Below are 25756 nucleotides of genomic sequence, written 5' to 3' on the forward strand. Positions count from 1 at the left end.
GTTTGAGTCAGAGGTGGGGCCTTCAGGACAGTCTTGCCCTGTCCCTGCAGGAGCAGATCTCTAAAGGGAATACCCCTGCTGTTGACCTTGATGCTGCCCTTGAGGAAGGGTTTTTTTTTTTTCTATGACCATTATATACTTCTGAAATGATTCTTCTACTGTGACTGAGGGTAATGAGATTTGCTGTCTTTCCCCAAGAGCTTAACACTTTTGTTTTTGGGGTAAGACAGGTCAGGAGTCTCCTGGCATCTTCCTGCCTTGTCCACAGTGACAGCTGCTGCTCCTTCTCAGGCCTTGACTTTGGTTTCTGGCCCTGCCCTCAGTCTTCCTTGTGGACACCTCTTAAAGTCTCTGGAGAAGAGCTTGCATGTGGGTGACAATTTCCTCTTTATCTCCAGCCTACCGTCATTCCATGGTCTCATTCTAGAACATGCTTGGCTTTCAGCAATTTACTGAAAATGTTATCTGATTGTTTTCCAGTCTGCCTGATACTCCAATCTCCACCTCAGGTAAGAAAACACTTACTTACATCCACCTCACCGGGATGGGCTTTCTTTCACCCTCAGATACATAGCCATCTTCCCCACTCAGCCTCTGACTTCCCTTTTCATAGAACATTTATTCCAAAGCACTTGTAATTGTAAATTCTTTTTTGTCTCTTTGAGTGTAAATCTTTTTAAAAGCCTCTTGCCAGTTTTTACAACCTAAGAATATCTTTCTCAAGGACGTTGGAGGTCTCCCTTTAAAATATAGCCATCAAAGAAGACAGTACCCCTGCCTCCCAGTCCTTCGGGAAAGGTAGGGACTAACTTCAGTGGATGCTTTGCTCAACTTGCAAAACTCCCTCCTGTCATAACAATTTGAGAAGTTAATTTTTCCATTAGATCAAGTCAATAGAAAATACAAATAACCTGTGACTCTCTGGGAATGTCCTTCAGTATTTTCCATAGCATTCTCTATTTCAGAGGAGTTGGGTCCAGGCTGAGTTCTGGACTCTCTTCAATTGCAACAGCCTTGAATGCAGTCCTCCCTGCCTGTTTAACTTTTTCTGAGGTAACATTTGCTTTGATACATCTTTCCTTAGAGGGTCTTATCCTTCCATAGATTTTCAGCCTACTTGATTGCCTAGTAATCTCAGCTCTCTGATAAAGTACAATGAATGTCATTATTCAGCAGAATTCCCTGATATTTGTTGTTGTAATGGTGGAAATGATACTTTTTACAGCTCCCAACACACCTTAAGTGGAAATTAGAACTTAATAATTTTATCACATCCTTTGTTCATTTCTAGTTTATGTTCTACAATGCAGACAATACTTCAGCCACTAGAACATATGGCATCTATAAAGAAATATGCTTAAATTGGGGATATGCACTCAGTTACTAAAAATGAAGCATAACCAAAACTGATGGAAAATATATTAGGGAAGCCACACTTTGAGAAATTTATTAGCAAAACTACTTTCATTGTCTTGTGAAGACACTTGCATCAAATATAAATGAAAAAATGGAAGTTAAGTATAAAATAATTTCTTTCAGACATTGTAAAAGAGGAAATCTGAGAGGAACAAAGTAAACAACATGAGCCTCATAATTGCCTTGGGTTTCTTCCCAGATGCATTTACTAAAACTCCATACAGAGAAGAGAAAGTCAGGTTTACTGTGGATCTGAGATGAGAAAAAATATTAAAGTTAAGGGATAATGAAAATAGGCATATCTGACATTTAATTTAGAAAACAAGAAAATATAAATAATGAAAAAAATTAAGATGGTTTTTAAAAGAAGTAGAAATGGAAAACAAAAAGGAAATACTTTGCATATTAATATAGTTCATATATAAATAAAATAATAGACCAGAGAGGATATTTTAAATTCTGATCCAAACCACAAATAAAGACCTAAATAGGAACATAGAAAAGTCTCACAAAGTATCTGGCAAAATTAAGCCAGATTTATTATTCTGAAACAAATTCTAATAAAGATTTTATAGTTCAAATTCAAAGGTAAGATCCTCAAAATATCCAGAAAAATGCATAATAAAGGCAAAAGAATTAACATGAGAATTTTCAAAACCAGCATATAAAGCAAAGCAACCATGGAACAGAATTGCTTAAGATATTTTTAACAGCTTTATTGAGATCTATGTTAGTCAGCTTTTTCCCTGCTGTGAACAAAAGGCCTGATAACAATTAGAGAAGAAAAAGTTTATTTGGAGGCTCACAGTTTCAGAGGTCTCAGTCCATACCTGGCTGGGTCCATTCCTTAGGGCCTGAGGGCAACACAGAACAAAATGGTGGAAGAGTGAGATGGAGGAAAGTGGCTCAGAACGTGGCCACCAGGAATGAGAGAGAGAGAGAGAGAGAGAGAGAGAGAGAGAGAGAGAGATACCCTCACCACATATAAAATATAAACCCCAAAGGCCTGCCCACAACGACTCACCTCCATGAGCCACAACTTACCTGCTTATAGTTACCAACCAAGTGAATCCAGATCAGGGGGGTTAATGTACTGATTAAGTTAAAATTCTCAGAACTCAATCACTTCACCTCTAAACTCTGTTGCATTGTTCCACATATTAGCTTTTGGGGAACATCTTCTATCTAAACCATAACAAGATCTAATTGATGTAAAAAGCATAAATTCAAAGTATACAGTTTGATGATATTTTTTGTTATCCATGTATACATTCATGAAATCATTAACATAATGTAGATAATAAACAAATTGACCACAGCCCAAAACAACATCTTTGCCATAATATTGCATCCTCAAGCCCTTCTCTCAAATTGGCAAGGAATTTTGATGTGCTTCATGTCACTATGTTTGCACTTTATAGAATTTTATACAAATGGAGTCATTTTCTGTATGATTTTATTCATTCTTCTTGGTTGCTGGATTCATTACAGATTGTCACAGTCCGGCTGCAGCAAAATAACCGGTATGTGTGTGTGTGGGGGGGAGGTGACGAGCAACTTGTGTACATTGATACAGCAGGAGTGGGAGCTGTTTATTGTATGACAGGAGGGGTATATATACATTCCACACAGCTTATCTTAATTAACATAAACTAGATACAGCAGTCAACCAATAAGGAATCACCACACTTAATAGCTCGCTGGCGTTTCTTCACAAACCACTCCCTCTGGCAAAATGCCAGGTGCCATCTTGACTTGTTTACAGACCCTAACAACAGATATATCACCAAGGGCCTTCTCTGGATAAACCCTGTAGATGTTTCTCCTTTTTGACAATTACAAATGAAGTTGCTCTGACCATTCCTACAAATCATTATATGAATATGAGCATTATTTCTCAAAAGATACTTAGTTGGAGAATGGCTGAAGTGTACGGTAGTGCATTTTTAATTTTTTGTTATGGTTTTCATGTGAAGTGTTCCTCAAAAGCTCATGTGTGAGACAATGCAAGAAGGATAAGAGGAGAAATGATTGGGTTATAAGAGCCTTAACCCAATCAGTGATATCCCCTGAAGCCATTAAATGAGTGGTAACTAAAGGCAGGTAGGGTGTGGCTGGAAGGGGGGGGGTCATTGGGGGCATGACTTTGGGGTGAACATTCTTTATCTGGTGAGTGGAGGCTCCCTGCTTTCTAATCATCATGTGAGCTGCTTCCCTCCACCATAGTCTTCTGCCATGATGTTCAGCCTCACCTCCAGCCCAGAGGAACAGAGCTGGCTGTCAATGAACTGAGACCTCTGAAACTATTGTTCTTGTCAGGTATTTTTAATTACAGCAAAGTGACAGCTTACCATAATAATTGTTCCACATCCTCTCAACACTTGATGTAGCCAGTATTTTCTTTTTTGCCCGTTTAAAAATCATACTGTATGGGGCTGGGGATATGGCTCAAGCGGTAGCGCACTCGCCTGGCATGTGTGCGGCCCGGGTTCGATCCTCAGCACCACATACAAACAAAGATGTTGTGTCCGCCGAAAACTAAAAAATAAATATTAAAAATCCTCTCTCAAAAAAAAAAATTCAAAACTTTAAAAAAAAAAAAAAAAAAAAAAAAAAAAAAAAATAAAAATCATACTGTACAACTAAGTTTTGTAGGGGTCCAGCTTTATGTCTTTTATGAAATAAAAAGCTATTTTTGTAGCTTACAGTTGTAAGTCATACTACATAGACATCAACTACTAATGGTTACGGAGTTTCTTTTTATGTGATGATAATGTTCTAGAATTGATAGCAGTGATAATTGAACAATTCTGATCATACTAAGAACTACTGGATTGTACAATTTAAGGGGTATATTGTATGATGTGTGCATTAAATTTCAATAAAGCTGTTTTAAAAATAAAACAAAATGGATGGTAAATTAGGGTGTTTAGAACCAGCAACCCAGGAAGAAAAGAAACTTGTCGGATAAAGAATCATTTCCCTTATTATTGGAGAACTGTATTTCCCTTGTAATGTCCCCATTTGAGGGAAGATTAGTCAGTTAATGGAATAGCAGTAGCTCTCAGGTTTTGCAATCTTCATAAACACTGTATTCAAATACAATCCTTCTCTAGCAGCACAGTATGCTTATTTGAAGATGTGGTAATTCTGGGTTATTTTGCTATAGACTTTAAGAAACTTTTTAAGGCAAAACCCATTGAGATTACTTGAACTATACAATAAAAATGAAAAATAAAATGATAAGGGTGTTATGAAACACTGCCCTTTAGGTGGAACTAAATTACTCTTTCATAGCTCAGATGAAGGTGATTGTTTGAGTTTCCAGGACTCTATTTCAATACTAATTTTGAACTGAATGCTTTAGATAATTCCAAATACTGTTTGAGCATCACTAGAAAGATATAATTGCAAATGCTAACATAGAGCATGCTCTTTATTTTATGGTTTTAAAAAAGCTTAGATTGATGATGTCTTTATCATGTTAATTTGTCTGCCAAGTGTGCCTTTTCAGGTGGCTGTTAAAGTTTCCTCTGCATCATAAATGTGCTACTTCCTGGAATATTCTTTATTACCACATCTTTGTCGGAAAGTAGCTTCCTTAAAATTTCTTTTGCATATGTCTGTTTTCCCCTTTGTATTTACAGTTCCTTTTGGTCCAGCCTTTGTTTGATTCATCTCTGTAGTTCAGCAATGTCTAGAACACAGTAGGTACCCAAACATGCTTGCTGTATTCTATCTGCTATCAACACATCTCAATGAAACATAAACTACAATAGGATGACCCTTGAGCCTTTCTAATGAGAGATCCTGAACAAAGTGTTCCTTAACTTTTTCTAAGAGATTCACAGGGCACTCACTGACTCATATAAATTCACATCTATTCTTTCAGGCTCCTTAATCTCATCACTCTCATGGCATACATGTGAACATCTACTCTTATAGATGTTCTTAATGAGATCAGGTGTCTACCACTGGCTGATATGGATATTACTGCTGTAGCCATGGGGAAGAGTTTAATGATCAAAACTCCTTCCCCAAGTACCCAATGAACAATTAAGGAAAGAGTTTTATGGCTCTTAGTCAACTTTATTGTGGTGTAATTTACATAAACCAAATGCCCTGTTAAGTGCATAATTAGATACATTTTGACACATACACACTTACTCTTGCAGCCACAAATGCAATCAACATTTACATCAACTCAGAGAATTTCCTCCTGCTCTTTGTAGATAAATCCTCCAACCTTTGTTTCATGCAAATCCTGGTCCTCTTTTTGTCATTGTGCCTTAGTTTTGCCTGATCTAGAGTTTAAAAAATGGAACCAAGCAATATAGGTTCTTTTTGGTTTGGTTGTTTTCTTCCAATATAAAGAAATAAATTTTACCAATCCTAACCAAAATTGTTGAAAAAGATTGAGTGTAGGGCTGGGGTTGTGGCTCAGTGGTAGTGTTCTCATCTAGCATGCGTGAGGCACTGAGCTCAATCCTTAGCACCACATAAAAATAAAATAAAGATATTGTGTCCACCTACACCAAAAAAATAAATATTAAGAAAAAGATTGGGTATATAGGTAAAAAGATTTTCCCTTACAATTTTTCTTAATTTGACAATTTTTGGAAATATGATGCCTTAATCCAAAAGAACAAATCTTAAATCACTTTGAAAGACCAATGAATACATTTTATTAATACATTTAGCAATACATTTTATTAATACCTTTGAAACCAGGGCAACAACTATACCTAATTCTATAGTTTGTGAGGTATAATGAAATAAAAATACTTAAATTTTTTTATGTTCACTGTTATTCACTTATAGTTATCCTCATGTAGATCATAACATATAACTTTACTAGGCCAAGACATCCAATTCTAAGTTACTTAGTATCTAGTAAAATTGAATTGTAGTTTAAATAAAAAAATAAATTTAAAATAAAATTTTCCATATTAATTTTAAAAATTGTGCTGGATTTTGTTTGGAATTTTAGAGAACTGATTGATAGAGTTTGGAATAATAATAATCATAGTCATAGTCAATCTTCCTCCATCAGTAAACAGAGTATTCTGTCCCCATTAATTTAAGCCTTCTTGATTTCTTCTTGGTAATATTTTTAAATCTAATGTATGTTTCTTGCCCAAACTTGGCTAAGTATATTTCTATGTATTGATACTTTAAAAATTCTTTTAATATTTCACTTTAAACTTATTTTGGATTCATAAAATTTGAAAAAATAAGATATGAAATTTATTTAGGCCTCTCAAGCAACTTTCCTCAATGATATTTGCTCTGTGAAGTAGAGAATTACACAGAAAGAAAACTCTGGAGATTGACAGAGGCTCTCCTTCCCTCTTGCAGATTTAGTAGATGCCTAATGAAGACATCATTAAGTCTCTAAGGACATGGAAAGAATCACCTGAAAGAACCCAAGAAAACATTCCTGGAAGGATGCAAAGAACTAGGAATATTGACTTCCATCCAGAGGAAAAAAATCCTTATTATACACAGGAGATGTGATAGAAAACTCAGAGAAATCTATCCGGAGAAAAGGGATAATGAAACTTAGACCAAATGCTGCTCTGATGTCACTTAACAAAATATAAAAGCAAGACTCTGTAAGATCAAACACTTTTTTTTTAAATTGGGTGCTTTAGAATGCAAGTCATGCACATTTATAAGGATATGAAAATATCTAGCATCAACATATATGATTTACCATATCTAAAAATCCAATAAAATTATTAAGAATGGAAAGAAGCAGGAAAGTGCTACCCATTATAAGGAGAAAGATCAAGGAAAACTGACCCCAAAATGACACAAATGATAGAATTAGGGGCCAAATATACTAAAGAGCTTTTATGACTCTATTTCTTATGCTCAAGAAAAAAAAAACAGAAAATGTTCTAGAGATACATATATTCAAAAAATACCTGGATCAAACTTCTACAGATAATAAGTTCAATGTCTCTAAATTTAAAACTAAGTAAGATTAATGGCTTGTGGGTCAAGGACTGAAGCCCTGCTTGGTTGATTATAAAATACTTAGTTCTCACATAATTCCATTAATTTTTTAAAATTCTACTCAGGACTTCTGCTTCTGGAAAGACTGAGTTGACATGGGTTTTTTTCTATCCTTCTTACTAAGTTCAACCAAAAACCCTGAACAAAAAAGGAAAAAATCACTAGTGAACTTGCAAACCTAGGAATGACAAGGTGTGAGTTTCCTGAGATCACCAACATGTTGGTTTAAACAATATATTATAATAAGGTTAAAATCACTGCATTAATAAATATCAATGAGAAACAAACAAGTAATAGTTAATACACACAAACATATATATAGACACAAAAAATTCACTTAAAGAAACAATCATCAAAAATAACCATAATAAGCACTTCTGTGGCCAAGAAAATAATATATATCAAAGGAATCATTTTTTAAATAATTGCATTTGATTCTAAGGAAAAAAATTAATAATAAAATGAGAATTCATGCAGAGTATATTTTCTAATTAAAATTGAATAAAATTGATAGTAATTGAACTTGAGTAATTAAAAAAATTCCAACTGCTTAGATATTAAAAAGTATTCTCTTACATAAATATTCAGTCAAGGTGGGATTCCAGTACACCATACGTCAATATTTAAGAAGACAGAAAAATAATAATTGAATTTGAACAAAGATAAGTTTACAAAGCTTAATATTTTCCTTCCTTGAAAGTATTGAGAAAATAAATTAGCTAAACTGAATAAACAAAGAGTAGAGAGTAAAAGAAATAAATTAAGCTCAAGAACTGCATATTGAAAAATATAGTTTATGCTTTTTTTCAAGTAACCAATATCAAAAATATCTAGAAAATTCAGTCAAAAATACAGAAGTGAGCTTTCCCATGTAAAGGAAAGGGGCTTATACATTGGGCATTTTAGCAAACATTATACCTTCATAAATAATTTAATCTTAATGATAATTTTTAAAAATTTTAATAACTTTAAAAATATAAATTATTAAACAAAAATAAACATTATCATAGTGAGTTTAGTTTAAAATAATTAAAAATGACAATGAAAACTTTGCCAATCAATGTAGAGAGGATCCCTATTAGTTAATAAAATATGTAAGCTAGGATTTATCGAAAGCAGTGTTACCTTGCTGTGACGCCAGTTTAAAATTGGGGAATAATTTGGGGCCTTCTAAAATGTTTATTGAGACTACATGATGGCATTAAAATGCTTAGGATATAGAGGCAAATTAAAAAAAAATTGAAGAAAACATCTGAAAACTTTACTTACTCTCAATGTAAAATTCAAAATTTTATCATAAAAACTTTAGACCAAAAATAATGTCCAAATGTTCATATTGTGGTTGCATTATAGATATATTGAAAAAATAGATATATTGACTTGGGGGGGTTATACCTTTGAAGTATTTTCTGAAAATTTTTGGTCATATTTCATTACAAGCTTTAGTCTAGGTCAAATGCACACATCATGAAAAACAAACCCTAAAGTGAAATAAAGCCTCACCTTCTGGGGGCATTTGTTTCCATAAGGATGATTAAATGTGTGTGTGTGTGTGTGTGTGTGTGTGTGTGTGTGTCTTGAGGTACTGACTAGTGCTGTGATAAAACATTGGTGGAGATACAGAGTAAAGTAAAGGCACCATGATAGACAAATTTTCTTTGAGTATTTGACATTTAAGTAGATAACTTGAATAAGGAAAGGAATTGAGCTATATGAATATTTGGGTAGGTTCATTCACCTGAGAAGATACAGGAATGTGTTAGGAATGTGTTCAGAGGTTCTTTGAAATATAAGAAGGCTTTGGAGGGTTGAGTGGATTGAGCGAGAGGAATTGATGAATGTGGATTTGAGATGACACAGACCTTCAAAATCATGTAAATTACTTTGGATTTTATTCTGCTTATGGTGCAAATTCTTTGAATGGTTTTGAGAATGATGTTATATGATGTAATTTATGGTTTAAAGTTATTACTTTTTTGGTTGCTAACTGAACACAGTGCAAGTTGTATTAGTGAACAAAGACAAGGAACAATTAAGAGGAAGCTACTAGCTTAACACAAGCAAAAGATAATGGTGGTTTTGGTTGTGTTTAATTGAATATGTACCAACCTAACAACTAAAGCATATAATCCAGCAATAAAAAACTGGGAAAATTACTTGTTGAAAATATAAATGACTAAGGTTATTATATCAGTCATAAAACCTCATACAAATTGATGATATTAATACTAAAACCTCTATAATTAAGTGATTAAAAACTTGTTCACTCAGAGATGAATTAAACAAACTGAAAATAGTGATAAAAAATAATAATAATGTAGCAATCCCAATAATGTACTACTTTAACATACTTTATTTTGGAATAACCATATACAAATTTAATTAAATGCAGGAACAAAGCATTTATATACATTGTTATTTTAGTGCATATGATTAGTTCTAAATTTGTTTATATACTTGATCTAGAAAATGTGCCTCATAAACATATCTATGAAAATGTTTAGTTAAAACTGATTTATAAAAAAAATTCTTCCAGCAGAATTCACAAAAATAAAAAAATCAGGTGGAAAATTAATTTAAATAATAGGGAAAAGTCAAATAAACTAGATGAAATATTATAAATTTTTTAAAAGTGGTTACTTCAAGGGAAAAACCACTTGATATATTTCTAAATGACAAAGGTAAGTGACAGTATTGTACACACTAGGTAGTGATAACCATGTATTCATAAGTGTTGTTGGTTTTGAAACATTCTAGAAGAAAATACAACAAAGTACTAACATTAGTGATATTTGGTTCAGGCAAATATATACTTTTTGGGTTTTTTTTTCTTAATTTTCAAATTATCTTAATGAAAATACATTACTTATTTAAATATAGATTATTTGGGATTTTCTTAAATTCATTGATCTCATTACTTAGTAGTAATTACTAAAGTGTGCCCTTAAACAACACAGAAAACTGTATTATAAACAGGATTGTAACTAGTTGATGTGGCAAATGGAGTATGGCTCATAAGGACAAAGTCTGAATGGATAGATGACTCAGAAGTCAGAATTTGGAGTTGCTAGAATGGCTGTGAAATTGAGAGGGAAATCTTGGGAAACCCCTCTACAAAGTGAGAACATTAAAATATGCATAAAGTATTTAAGTCCTTTGCCAAGTCCTGAAGTACACATTTGTTACCCAAAGTCCCAAGGAAACCCTGAAACAGCCAGGGGGAAATATGAGCAACAGTGTGCTTCTATGGAAACAAGAGATGTAAATTCAAGTTTTGTCCAGTGTGCAGCAGAACAATTTTAGAGGAAATGTTTATTTGGGGGACTCACAGTTTCAGAAGTCCCAGTCCATAGGCAGCGGGTCTCATTCCTCCAGGCTTCTTCTGTAAGGCAGAACATCATGGTGGAAGAGTGTGGTAGAGGAAAGCAGGTTTGGACAAAGCCACCAAGAAGCAAAAAAATAGACTAAGCTCAGATCGCCAATATATATGCCCCAAAGGCATGCCCCCCCCCAGGGACACACCTCCTTTATCCACACCCTACCAGCCTACAGTTACCACTCATTTATTCTGTCAGGGGATTAATTCACTGATTGGATTAAGGCCCAATTATCCCACTGATTGGGTTTAACACCACACATTATTACATTAGTACAAATGTGAACTCATATTTAAAACAGAATGATGTTTAATTTTTAAACATAATTTCCAAGAGAGTTCTTGATTGCTCTATTTTGCATCTTCATGCTTAATATCATTATTAGTTTCTGCTACTCTAGTCCTTGGAAAGTGTTTTGTTCTTAAGAAACTTTAAAAAAAATTTTCTATTATTTGTAAAATTGGTGATTATTCATATAAAATTGTGATGATTAATTCTTCTGACTACCTCTCTAACTCAAACAACTATTCAGAATTAGGTATTTCAACTAAAGTAAAAATTTGGCACTTTAAAGATAGAACATGCATTTTAACTAGTTCTCATTAAGATAGGAAGAAATGAAAAGGCCATTACTGACCCAGCAAATTCTAAAGTAGATCAAATAACTTTCTATCTATCTATTTTGTTACTTGAAAAAGAAAAGACTTATTAAAAGACAAAAATCAGTTTTGAAATCACTCATCTTTAAAAGTGGACTACTAGCCCCCTTATCTATGGGGCATATATTTGAGCTCCTCAGTGGATACCTGAAACTACGGATGGCACTGAGCTTTTTATATGCTGTGTTTTTCTGATACATAACTACACAAATATAGTATATGCCTTTGCCCTCTTAAGTAGGCATTTATCATGCTCTGTGGCTGTACCTTTGACAGATTGAGGTGCAACAGCAAAACTAACACAGTAATTTTTCCTTCTTCACAATTTCACACAGAGATTTTCTCTTACCATAGATTTTTAGCAGCTTCAGCATGCAGTTTTCTTTGAATCAAGAACTTTCATTTTTTCACTTGGAAGGAAACACTTTATAGCTTCTGTTCAAATGAATGGCCAGGATCACTATGCTTGCACTTTGGGGCCATAACTAGGTAAAATTAAGGTTACTTGACCAGAAGCATTGAGATGTTGTGATGGTGGATGTGATAATCAGCTACTATATAACTGGGGGAGGCGTAGCTTAGTATACATAGCACAGCTATGCTGGACATAGGGATGATTCACATTTCAGAAAGAGTGGAACAGGATAGCATGAGATTTCAGCACACTACTCAGAATGGTCTTAACAATTAATATAGCAAGAATTGTTTATGCCTGAAATATGCCACTTAATAGATTCAAACCATGGTTGGCTATACACACATAATTAAATCTGTGGAAAGCGAATTGATGGATAAAGGAGGACACTATGTAAGTAGTCACCACAAACTCCATATGTGACACTATATGACATACCTAGTGCCAGCTCTGAAGTATACATCTATCAAGAATGTTGAACTTAGATTAAACAATCAAATCTCTAACTTCTGATTCATTGGAAACCAGACAGATAGAAAAACAATTTAAAATATACCACAAGGAGGCAAAAAGCTAGATCCTAAACATCTCTAGGAGACAAATGATATTGTGTCTTTAACAAGTCAATGGCAGAATAAAAGGAGGGAACCAATGAACAAGATTAAGACGTGTTTTGAAATTTGATTCAAACCAAATATAAAAATTTACCTGGAGGACAATCAGGAAAAATTTGAAAATAGTTTTGATATTAGAAAATGTTAATGTGCATTAATTTTAATGGTGTGACAATTGTGTCTTGGTTATGTAAAAAAATACTTAAAATTTTTTTGGTGAAATGGAAGTAAGTATTTCAGGTTAACAAGTAGTAAAACTACTGAAGTGCTTATACAGACATTTCACAATAATAAAAAGGTTAAAAAGGATAAAGCATTATAATGAAATGATGATTATTATATCTAGGGGCTCAATACTGAATGTTCATTATTCTGTTCTCTGATCTTAGTATTATGAAGTCTTAGATGCTAACCAATGTACCACTAAAGACAAAAATGAGCCACAGATGAAACTACGACACATCATCAGTTATGAATATATTCCATCCTCAGAGCCATTAACAACTAAGAGATAAAGTGTACCTTAGAATCACTAAAATTTGGTATATTTATAATTTTTATAAAAAGGAGGGTTTTTTAGAAGTAAATGAATATGTAAGATATGGAGATGGGGTGGTGATAGGGATCAGAAAAACTAATGGCCCATTTTTTCCAAAAGAGACCCCATCTGATAAAAGAAATAGCTGTGCCCCTATCTGATGGAGAAGGCAGGTTCATCCATCTAGCATTCTGATTTGTATATTTATCAGGGAAACCAAGATAAAGTTTATTGTGGCTCATGGCAAATTATGATGCTCAGGAGGCACTTAGAAATTACTATCCTGCTATGAAATAGTCCAGAGAACCCTGGCCCCTATACTCCTGAGGAGGAAAATCTCCAAGATAGAAAGTAACTTTTCTCTGAAAGGATAGAAAATTTTAATGGAGGAGGAAATGTAACAAGGTCACTGAAAACATAAATATAGGTTTTCCTCTGTATATTCCCTTCTTTTCTTTCTTTTTCATATCTCTAAGAGGTTTCTCTTTTCTTTTTGTCATTTAAAGCAAAAACAAAGCTTCAAATCTTCAAGGAACCAAATTTCAAATTTCTCTCCCCCACTCCATGTAAACAAGCGCGCGCGCGCGCGCGCACACACACACACACACACACACACACAAATGCACCTGGCCAAGAGGAGAGGGAATCTGAGTATGATTTTTTTTGGTGTGTGTGTGTGTGTGTGTGTGTGTGTGTGTGTGTGTGCACGTGCACATGCCCGCTTTTCTTCCTAAGTATTTCAAATCTTTTCGAAACAAGGTTCTTGGGACCTCTAGATTCAAGTATGCTCCTGGACTTGGTCCACTATTGCAAGAGTCTCAGGGAGCCTTGTATATATATATATATGTTATTCATTTACCAACATTAAGCCTCAGGACAGGAGATGTAACAAAGCAGGACTTCTTTCTCCATGGCATGTGTTGATTTCAGAGGCAGAGGTGGTCAATGTAGAAAACTATGGAATTTTCCTTAGAACTGGGCTCTGATGAGAGAAGCCTGCCATGATCATAACCTACTGTCCCTTTCCCAATCCCTCCTGTCCAGTTTCTTTAGGCTGAAAATAACCTTCTCTGAATTCAGGTACTTGATAACAATTCCACCAAACAAAAACACATGCTTCCAACGCACTGCTTTCTGATATTCTGGGTGGAGTTCAGCGGGCAGATGAGTTGATTGATGCCTTCCCCCTGAGAGCCAGGTAAACCCATCTCCTTGAGGAAGCCCACTCTATTTTTGGTAGCATGATGGGCTACAGAGAGGCGGAAAGGGCAGAAGAATCTAGAGACCTGGATATACTTCCCAAGGAAGGCAACTTCATGAATGAGGTCTTCCTGATGAATGACATCAAACCTTCCCAGGTTCTCCTTAATCTCTGGTGTTGTCTGTCAGGGGGATTGTTTTATTCTTGACCTTTGTTTGTCCACATTTCAAGATGAGTTCCCCAACAGACTTCAGATTTGGAAACCCCAAGTCACATAAGGTTCTACTATTCATAGCGTATTTAAGCTTTGGGGGGTGACTTTTAACAAAGACACCACTAAATATTTTCTTCAGACCAAGTCTTGAATTGATCCTCTGCATCAGTAAACTTACCCCATCAATCTTTTGGATGTTACAAAAGAAAAAAAAAAAGCCAAATAACGTTTATCAGGCATTTCCAAAGCAGTTTCACTTCTAGTCATTTGAGGCATATATGGTCATATTTCTGCCAACAAGAATTATGTACGAATGATTCCAGTTGCTTAAATCTGAACTCTTTTCCTTTTCTTTCCTTCTTTACCAAAGGCGCCTGCTTTGCTTGGGTAGCTTTGAGGGCCTGATAAGCATTCCTCTTTTTCAGGAGATTTTCTGGAACCAAAGAGATCTTTATTGCTCTTCTGCCACCAACTTTCCAATGTTGCAATTACTGCGTGTGTGCTTGTGTGGGAAGATAGAGCCCGCTCTGTGTTTAATCGATCATAGAGACACCTATTCTAGCTCACACTGGAGGGCCCAGGCCTCCAAAGCCCACTTTAGCAGCCAGGAACGGAGGTCTTGCTAACCCTGATTACTGCCAAAAGTTGTAGGAAGCTTTCTGGATCCTCAACATTACCCACTTCTTTCCCAAAAGTGCCTGCTTTGCCTGGGTAACTTTGAGGGCCTGATAAACCTCTTTTTCAGGAATTTTTCTAGAATCAAAGGGATCTTTGTTAGCCTGTTAACATAACTATGAGTTAATTTAGAAAGATGGGTATGGCGGTGAGTGCCTGTAATACCTGAACAGCAGCAACTTGGGAGACAAAGGAGGAGGAGGATCATAAGTTTGAGGCTAGCCTGAGCAATGTAGCAAGATCCTATATCAAAAACAAAACAAAAACCAACAAATAAAACACAGGCAAGGAGGTGGGACTAAGGATCTAGCTTAGTGGTAGCACACTCTGGGGCTCCATCGCCAGTATGGCCAAATAGGAAAGTGGTGGTGGTGGTGGTGGACAGGAACAGGGACACTAGTAGAGGGACTGTTGCATAAGTCTGAAACAAGGCAGAAACAGAAACTGGAGTGAATGGCAATGGAGGGCAGGGAAAGAAAGAGGAAGACACTGAGGTGAAGATATTCAGGATTCAGATTTAGTTACTGGCTGAATTTTGATAGTGAGAGATAAAGGAGAGAAGTCTAGGATGATACACATATTCCCAGTTTGCAAAGTTAGTAGATGGTGATGACACTCAATGAAACACAGACTATTAGAGAGTTATAGATTTTGGTGAAGACAGAAAAAGCTACATTACTGATTTTTTGAATTTGACTTGTCTAAAGTGTTTGTGACACTTGTATTTCTTTGGGTATGGGGAAGATATACTTATGACAGATTTATCTTGGAAGCTCAAATTGGGAATTTTAAATAATTGAAACCATAGCAATAGATAACTCACTTTGAAAGTATAAAGTGATAGGAGAAAGAGAGTCTCAGAATTATTAGGAGACAAATGATTAAGGGAAGGGCAAAGAAATTTTGTTAAAACGAACAAGAGAAATTATCAGAAAGAAATTTTTTTCCTGGTGGCTTGAAAAAGCTTCATTCCAGATTTCTGCCTCCTACAAAATCTAATTCTTGACTTACTCTCTAACTTCAAGAAAGTATGTCTTCAACTCCTCCATAAAGAATGCAAGTCATAAAATCAGCATACTAGAATAATGCGGTCACATCAATGTTTACAGCAGCTCAATTCACAATTGCTAAGCTATGGAACCAACCTAGGTGCCCTTCAACAGAAGAATGGATAAAGAAAAAGTGGTGTATGTACACAATGGAATATTACTTAGACATAAAGAAGAATGAAATTATGGCATTTGCCAGAAAATGAGTGGGACTAGAGAATATCATGCTAAGTTAAATAAGCCAGTCCCCAAACCCCAAAGGCCAACGTCTCTCTGATGTGCAGATGCTAAACACAATAGGCAGGTAGGAGGGAAAAATAGTTAATTTGATTAGACAAAGTGTAATGAAGGGAAGGGAGGGGATGATAAAACTATGGTTATTGGTGAGGAGTCCTGCTTCCTCACGTGTTGAAATTTGAACATTAGAGAAACACGCTGAGGCAAGCATATAAAGCAGGGTTTATTTAAAAAGGGGTAACATAGACTTCTCGCTCAAAGGAGAAGGGGGCCCTAGCTGGCATCCTGGCATCTCCAGAAGCTTGGTGTTCTGCCCTTTTTATATGTCCTAGGATTCTATTGTTCTCCTGCCCTCTTCCCCTTATCTTTCTCCTTCCTGCCTAGGCATTTGAGTAGGCCTAGGAAATGCTCAGTGGGATGGCTAAAAGGTGGGAAACCCATGGGCTAAAGGGGAAAGGGCAAGATAGAGCAGCCAAGGACACATTAATTAACATTTTATAGCTTCCTGTAGGGAGGAGCAGTTCAGGACAGGTTATTTTAGCAACAGGTTAGAGCAGGGAGAGGTTCTTGATAAGGGTGGAGAAAGGGCTCTGAAGGAATTAGCATTTCAATCCCTCAGGGAACATCCTCCAACTTGCCAGACTCATTCTAAATTGGCCTCCTAGATCTGACCTGACTAGATTTACCTATCTATATTGACTGCCTGTCCAATTCTGGCTTCAGGAGGATAGGAATAAGAGAGACAGCAGAATGAATCAGACAGAACTTTTCTGTGTTCATATATGAATACACAGCCAGTATAACTCCACATCACATTCAACAACAAAAATGGGAAGTTATACTCCATACATGTGTAATATGTCAAAATGCATTCCACTGTTATGTATAATTAAAAAGAACAAAAAAGAAAGAAAGAAAAAAGAATGTAGGTCAACCAAAATTGTAACTGCTATGTGTTTTACTTGGTCTTTTCTCTGATTAATTTATTATACACCTCCTCCCACGTCCTCTAGAGAGCAGAGGCTATGTCTTAATCATCATAGCCAGACCTACCGTCTCTTGCGGGTTAGAGTTTATACAGTGAGACAGCATCACTTTCTAACCCACCATTCCCAAACACACGGGAGACAGTCAGGACAGTGACTAAAATTGTGTCAAGCAATATGTTTATTTAAGATTATCTTAGGAAATACTGTCTTAAGGCTACTGTGGATGCAGTCAGCACTTTCCAATCCTAGGATAAAGGATATGAGGATACAATTAACTTCAGTTTATATAGATGAGAAAATTTGTTTTGAAAAAGGAGAAATGATTCATCCAAACTCATATAGCTAGTGAGGGGAGAAACTGCTGATAAGCTGGATTTTGCTAGCCCCATATCATTTTTATTTACACCAAAGTGCAAAGTTCCTCCATCTTTACATTCTCTGAACTCCACCAGCACTTCTGAGCATTTAAAATGTGTTTATTTATTTAAATTTATGCAATTTCCTGAAAGTGAAATAAAACTTAAAGGTATTCTGTAAACTATGAACCTCCCCTTTTCTACTCTCTCTGAGTTAATGATACATAAGCACAGTTTGTAGGAAATTATGCCACATAGATTCTATATTTTTCTATTACTGATAAGGTAATGCATCTACATTTTTTTTAAAAGTACTTGAATTCTGCTGTATTGGAGTAAATGGATAGGACAACACTATTATTAGAAAAAGTATGTATTAGAAAAGATGAGCTAGAACTTAAACCTCACAGGAGCAAAACTTATAGCCGGTGCTAGTGGTCCTTGGATTCATATTCCTAGTCTCAGAATTTATATATTATTAAAAATTTTATTTAGCATATGACAGGATTATTCCATGAGAAATCAAATCTTTGAGGTAAATTTTACTTGAATTACAGATACAAACCCCTCAGAATCTTAGAATTGAAACCAAATTGTTTGTCATTTTATCCAAATTTCCTTGGCATACATGAAGTTGTAAATACCTATAGAATACCAAACAAAGCAATAATCTAGTGGAATAGGAACAAATATATAGCCTTCTATCATTTAGTCCAAATTTATCCCCATATTTGTTTATTCCCCTTTTTTCACATATGTGTTTTTGTAATCATTTTTCTGTCTCTTTCTCAAATATACAAGCAAAATTAAATATTAAGGAGTTCAGGAAATATGATCCAAATTGTTTTCGAATCCTTAAACAACTCTTGAATGAATATAAATGTCTTTATCTTATGGATTGAAAGTATAGTTATAAGAGCCTAAAAATATAACACAATGGAATAGACATAAACGTTTGTACTCCATGAACTCTTGGTGAATTAGGCATTGCCCATGCTAATTTGACCAGATAATACTGTTATTATTTCTTTATTTTTTATTTGTTTGTTTGGCATTTGTTTGCTTTTTGTAAGATGAAAGATAACACATCATTCAAAGTACATTTTCCTTGCTCTATATTCTAAATCTCAGCAGAGTAGCTACAGAAAGGAATAAAGAATATTTCTCAATAGATGACTAAAGCTCAATAAAAAATTATCTGGAAGGCTCATGAGTTCAAATTGTATCTGTGCTTAGGATGTTAAGAAGAAAAAAAAAATCCTGCCAGGGGATGTCCCTCTCATTGTAACAGTAAAAAAAAGCTAATTATCTAAAAATGTATTATTTTCTTGAGCCTGTCAGAAAGCTCAGATCATGGGTTAACCACATGAACAGAATTCCAAAAAAGCCAAAAAACCCTCTGCAAAGAGAAATGATCATGAGCACTTTCACCATGACAGAAATGCTAAGAAAATGTAGACAGAATAAAGAAATTTGTAAGGAAATAATAAAAGGAGACACAGAGACAAGGCACAGAGGCAGGAAGGTGGCCCCTTGTCCAAGTGGCCACATGTATTTATACCAATAGGTTACATTAGGTCATTAGTACCATAACCACATTATTGTTTAGAGTATCAGTAAGGCTGCTTATTCTGCAGTTACATTTCACAGTTACAATATGCAATGTCAGGAGCTTTGTGCAGCTCTCAAGAAAGTCCATTGTCTAAAATTACTCCAGAAGCACTGGAGCTTAGTGAAACATTGTAGTTATCTAGCAAGTTCCTTTATTCCCAGAAGTTATGTGCCTAAGATCAAGGTGGAAACTGATAAAACTCTTAACACAGAGCTTCCTTTTGAAGAATATTGCTACAGCAGCCAGGCATCCTATGTCTTTTACAAGGGAGTTTCCCAGCAGCCAGACATTCTATACCTTTGTACACAAACTTCTAGCCACCAAGCATGCCACAATCACGAAGTTTATCACAGAACCCAGTCCCAAACACAGAACTCCTACAGAAATTGACTACATTTTTAATAACTCACAATGCCTGGATGTGGAAGTCCTGGAAACAAAGCTCTTTTCCATAAGGTCCTATTGGGTGCTTGCAAGAGGCTGTTCAGGACACTGGAGCAAGCTCTGTCCACATCCCAGACAGCAGTGGGCACAGAATAATTTCTTCACATGAAGTAAAAAACAAGCAAACTTAAAACGTAAGGGAGATAATCCAATATTCTGCAGAAAAGTTGGGAATCCTCCCATACACCACCAGGAGCTAGACAAAAATCCGGTGCTTCTTGAGGGATTTGTCAAAATGAAACCTCCTACTCTGGAGAGGAACAGAAAAAACAATTGGTAGCAGGATAATGAAATAATTAAGTAGAGATCTGATGCTACTGATGAAAGAAGAGAAACTCTCCAGCTCAGGTCCTGTGAGATAGAAGGCATAGATTTGCTGTAATAGATAGTAGGAATAGGAGTCCCAAGGGTATCCCCAAGACTCAGACACACGGATTCTGCCTAAGAGTGAGGAGAGGTCCAGAGAAATGACAATTGCCATAGTTCCCTCCATTAGCCCAACACTGAATTATAATCAGCAATAATATACTGTCATTCAGAGTGTGGATATCAGGTGTTTTTTTTAAGCATCTTTTTAATTGTAGTTGGACACAATACCTTTATTTATTTTTATGTAGTACTGAGGATTGAACCCAGTGCCTCATACATGCCAGGTGAGCATTCTACCACTGAGCTACAGCCACAGCTCAGGTGAGTTTTTGGCACCCAAATTTAAAGAATGAAATCCATGGACAAATGGAGGGTAGAGAGATTTATTTAGAGCAATGAGGAGGCTCCCACAGCATAGAAAGGGTCCCAATGCTGACTATCTTCTATACAGTGGTTTTTATGGGCTTAATTTGTCCCAATAGTTGATTAGTTGGATGACATATAAAAATAAGATCCAGAAAAAGGCCAATCAACTCTCCTTTTTTGCTTTCTTCAACAAACCTGGAGAAAAGTGACTTCTAAGCCTTAATCAGCACAAAGGTGGGGGCGAGGGCTTGTAAACAGAAGTGCTTTTTCGGTAAAATTTTTTTGTTGGCCATATCTAGGAACTAATAAGGGACTGTCCTTGTGGTTAGGACCAGCTGGGGCTAGAAGCTTGATTTTCTTCTCTTCTCTTCTCTTCTCCCTTTTCTGAAACCCTTTTCCTGGCTACCTAAGGATGGTTTATCTTTCTGTCTCAGTACCACTAAGGGAAGAAACAAACATGGAAAGAACCCCTTTCTCTGCCTCAGATCAGCAGAGATTTCTGAAAGCTGAGGATAGTATAAGAACAACAACAACAAAATATGCCAGAATCCCAGTTCCCAAACAAACCACAGGTAATGGGAGGCCTCTACTATAGATGTTCAAAGCCTGGAACAATGAAACCTAACCTTACTCTACTACTAGTTAGACAGACTCAATCCCTGACACTACCAGCCAGAAAAAGGAGGTAGGTCCATTTCTGGGCATAAATATTATTTACTCTAATTCCTCTGGCCCTTCTTCATACAATATCTGGCATTTGATCACTAATCATGTGACTTCACAAAAAAGCAAGAGATGAAAAACATATCTACTGTTAAGAGATAAAGCAATTAAGTTCTGACTCAGAGATGAACTAAATATTGGAACTATTAAACAAGAACTTTGATTAATATTTTGTTATTATCATTATTATTTTGATAATTTAAATGTTATACATATTGTCTGTCTAGTGTAACAGACAGACAACATGCGTAAAAGATAGGGAATTTCAGCCAAGTGATAGAAGTTATAAAATATAGCAAAATATAAATACTAGATTTAAAAGCCATGATATCAGAGAGAGAGAGAGAGAGAGAGAGAGACTTCCACAAATGGAAGTAGTGAATGTCAAAAAAAAAATAAATAAATTATCTACAATGAAAGTGAAAGAAAAAAGGACAAGTAGAAGATAAATGGAGTATCCATGAGCTGTTAAACACCACACAGTTTAACACATTTGTAATATAACTTCCAGAAAAAAATAATGAAGACTGAAAACATTCAAACAAATAATGTGAAGAGTTTTCTGGAATTAATTACATGTAATAAAATATAGATTTAAAAAACTCTGAGAACTACAAGCTGGATATATTTAATAGGGAAAAAAATGACATGCACACATCATGCTCAAATTATTAAAAACCAAATAAAAATTTAAAGGCAGTAAGAGGAAAAGAATTTTATAAACAAAAAACATAAAAATTACAATAGACATCTCCTCAGGAGCTATGAAATTCAGAAGGCGATGTTTCAATATCTTCAAAGTTGAAAGAAAAAAATTCAACCCAATTCAATATGTAAGAAAAGTATTTTTCAGAAGTAGCAAAACAGAGAAAACTCAGTCAAACAAAACTGATTATTCATTACCAGAGTCTTTTGAAATAGGAAACATTTGCTTCACTGAGAAGTATGATAGGAATGGACATTTGGATCCATACAAAAGGAGAATAGCAGAAATAGTTAAAATTGTACTTAATTGTTAAGAGATCATAGCCCCTAAGACAAAATTTTCATAATGAGCTCATCAACATTCCTCTTCTGCGTGTAGTATAGGTAGAAATGGAAGAGTATAAGAGTAATCACACAAGTATTGAAGAAATGAGATGCTCATGTTCCTTGAGAAGTTCTTACACTACACAAAAACCCAAAAGATACTGTTTGAATTTCAAGTTTGATAAGTGGAATAAAACTATTATAATCCCTGGAGCACCACTAAAGAAATTTTTTAAAAGTGTAATCAGTTAATAGTGGAGATAAAATGTAATCATTATAAAACTCAGTGAAATAGTCAGGAAGAGATTATTAAAAAGTAGGAAGAACCGATGAGACAAAGAGAAAACAACTAGAATGACAGTAAATTCAAATCTAATGTGTTCAATGATATTCATTCTATCTAAATGATCCAAGCACTTCAGTTAGAAGGAGGTTGTCAGATTGTATAACCCAGCAAGGTGCAATTCTATACTGCATGCCACTTTAAATATGAATGTATTAATTTGAAAAGAGTTGGAAAATGTGACCAATGTAAGCACTTACACCAGGAAGGCTGAAGTGATAATATTAATGTCAGATAAAATGGGATTTCACTACGATAAAAGGGTCAATTCATCAAGAAGACATTGTAATCCTTTTGTATTCATCTAACCACATCCCTTCCAAGAAAGAACATTGTTAGAAAGGAAAAATAGACAAACCCACCAGGATAATTGAGCTCATCAACATTCCTCAGTACTTGATAGAAAAAGTAGACAGAAAATCTGTAAGAATATCAGTGACCTGAAAAACACAACCAAAAAATGCAATTAATTGTCATATACAAGATGAACTCTATCTATGCGAAGTACGCCCAAGATACTCAAGAGAGATGACATTCTGTATCACAAAACCACAGCAAATTTAAAATATTTGAAAAAAATATAAATTGTCTTTTCTCATCACAATGAAATTAAGTTAGACATTAATAATAAAGTCTTTTGAAGTAGGAAACATTTGCTTCACTTAAGGTAAGCATAAGAACATGTAAAAAACAGACATCTTGAAAATATACAAATATTTGAAAACACAGAATAAAACCAACTTTACACAAACTTTTCATGAAACTAGGAGATGAAGGAATATTTCACAATCAATTTTATGCTATCAACATTACCCTAATTCCAAAACTAGTCAGAGACATTAAAAGGTAGGAAACTATAGACCAATATCCCTCAAAAACATGGAAAAATAAGCTTGAATATTAATAAATCAAACAGAGACATATATTAAAAGACTAATCCTTCCTGAACAATTAGAGTTATATAAGTAAAAATTCAGTATAGCTTTAAACAAATGGAATTCACATTAAGTGACAAAAAGTGAAAAAAACTTTTATCTTTTCAATAAACACAGGAGAAAAATGTGTTAATATCCACCCCCTCATTCATGTTAAAAAAAGTTTCACTAAGCTAGCAACAGAATGGAAATTCTTCCACGAGAAGACCACATCCAATATTGTACACAATGGGGAAAGAATTTTTTACTAAGATTGGAGAAAGTATAAGAGGGTATCATCTTGTTACTCCCAATATTTGACTTCAGAGTCCCACCCAGTGCAATCAGGTAAATAAACAAAAGGCACTCCCACACATATATCATATAACATACATATTGATCAGTATGAAAAACAAAACTATCTTTATTCACACATGATATGACTGTCTGTCTAAAAACTCAAAGGAATCTACAGACTACTAAATCCAAAAAGTGAGCTAAGAAGTGAATACAATAAAAATATGCTAAATTGAGTTGTCTTTCTAATTACTAACAATAAAAAATTAGATTAAATTTTAAAATATCATTAAAAATAGTTTTAAAACCACAAATACTTAAGGTAAACCTAAGAACACGTATAAAAAGTGTGTGTACTTAGAACTACAAAGCATTGATGAGAGAAATTTCAATTTCCAAAACATATAAATTATTGCAGAGACATACCATAATCAAAGATTAAAAAGTTCATTATTATTTGATGAGTTCTTCCCAAATTGAACCATTATAATCCCCATGATAATCCTGACTCTTTTACTTTTGATAGAAATTGGAAAGTTTGTCATAAAATTTATTGGGAAAAGCTAATGTTCTTGAATAGCCAAAATAAAATTGAAAGAAAAAACAACAGAAATTCTACTAACTGATGGCCAAATTAGATTTACAGAAAGCTATATTTGAGACTGTGATATTACTCTGAAAATATACATCAATGGTTAAGAACAGAGTATAAAAACAGAATCATACATACATGAAAAAAATGACAAAGATACAAAGTAATTCAATGAAAAAAAGGTAATCTTCCAATAAAAGTTGATAGCAGAACTTGACATATTTAAAAAATAAAATATACTATTGAACAATTTCTCTCACCCTACTAACATACAATTTGAATTAAAGCGATGACAGTAGGCATCTTTATCATGTTCCAGGTCATAGAAATCTTTCATATTTTCCCTATTCAATATTGTTCTAGTTGTGAGCTTATAATTGTCCTTTATTAGTTCCTGATGTGGTTAATTTGTATCAGCACTTTTATCATGAATGGGTGTTGAATTTTATCAAATGCCTTTCTGCATCAATTGAGATAGCAATAATATGGTTTTTGTCCTTCATTCTATTGATGCAGTTTATTGCTTTATTGATTTGTATGTATTGAACCATCCTTGCATCCCTGGCATAAATCTCACTTGAATATGGTGAATAATCTTTTAATGTGCTAGTGGATTCCATTTCTACAATTATATGGAGGATTTTTCATCTAGGTTCATCAAGGATATTAGCCTGTAGTATTCTTTTTGGTTGTGTCCTTATCTGGTTGTGGATAAAATTATCTTAGTTTACTACACTATTCTGAATAGTGCTGGCCTTGTAGAATGTGTTTAGAAGAATTCCTCTCTCTTCTATTTTCTGTAGTAAACTAAGATAATTTTTATTCTTTTAGTGTTTGATAGAATACAACAGTAAAGCAGTCTGGTCCTGGGATTTCTTTGGAAGCTTTTTATTACTGATTCAAGTCAATACTTGTTATTTGTCTGTTAAGGATTCCCATCTCTTCATTGTTTAGTCTGAAAAGCTGTATGTCTAGGAATTTGTTCACTTTTTTTAGATTATAAAATTGGTTGTCATATAAATGTTCATAATAATCCCTAATGATATTTTGTATTTTTGTGGTATCCGTTGTTTTCCCTTTTTAGCTATGATTTTATGTATTAAAATATTTTCTCTCCTTTTCTCAGCTAAAATTTTATATTTTGTTTATTATTTCAAAGAATGAGCTCCTTTTTGTGTTGATCTTTTATATTGATTTTAGACTCATTTAATTTATTTATGATTTGCTTTTTATTGTTTCCTTCCTTCTACTATTTTGTGGTTTGTTATGTTTTGTTTTGTTAATTCCTTGAGATGCATTTTCTTAT

At 34.5% G+C, this 25756-nt stretch overlaps 1 pseudogene across 1 annotated transcript in view; it reads right to left on the reverse strand.

Annotated features, from left to right (window-relative positions):
• Positions 1 to 14116: 14116 nt before the first annotated feature.
• The window catches only part of LOC308653385 (large ribosomal subunit protein uL30-like 1), a 64247-nt pseudogene continuing 52607 nt past the window's right edge, over positions 14117 to 25756 (reverse strand). Inside the window, exon 2 of the transcript in view lies at positions 14117 to 14917. The product of the transcript in view is annotated as a large ribosomal subunit protein uL30-like 1 (transcript). The remainder of the gene's footprint in view (positions 14918 to 25756) is intronic.

The sequence above is a fragment of the Spermophilus citellus genome (assembly GCF_964194105.1).
Source record: "Spermophilus citellus genome assembly, chromosome: 7".
NCBI classification, from domain to species: domain Eukaryota; kingdom Metazoa; phylum Chordata; class Mammalia; order Rodentia; family Sciuridae; genus Spermophilus; species Spermophilus citellus.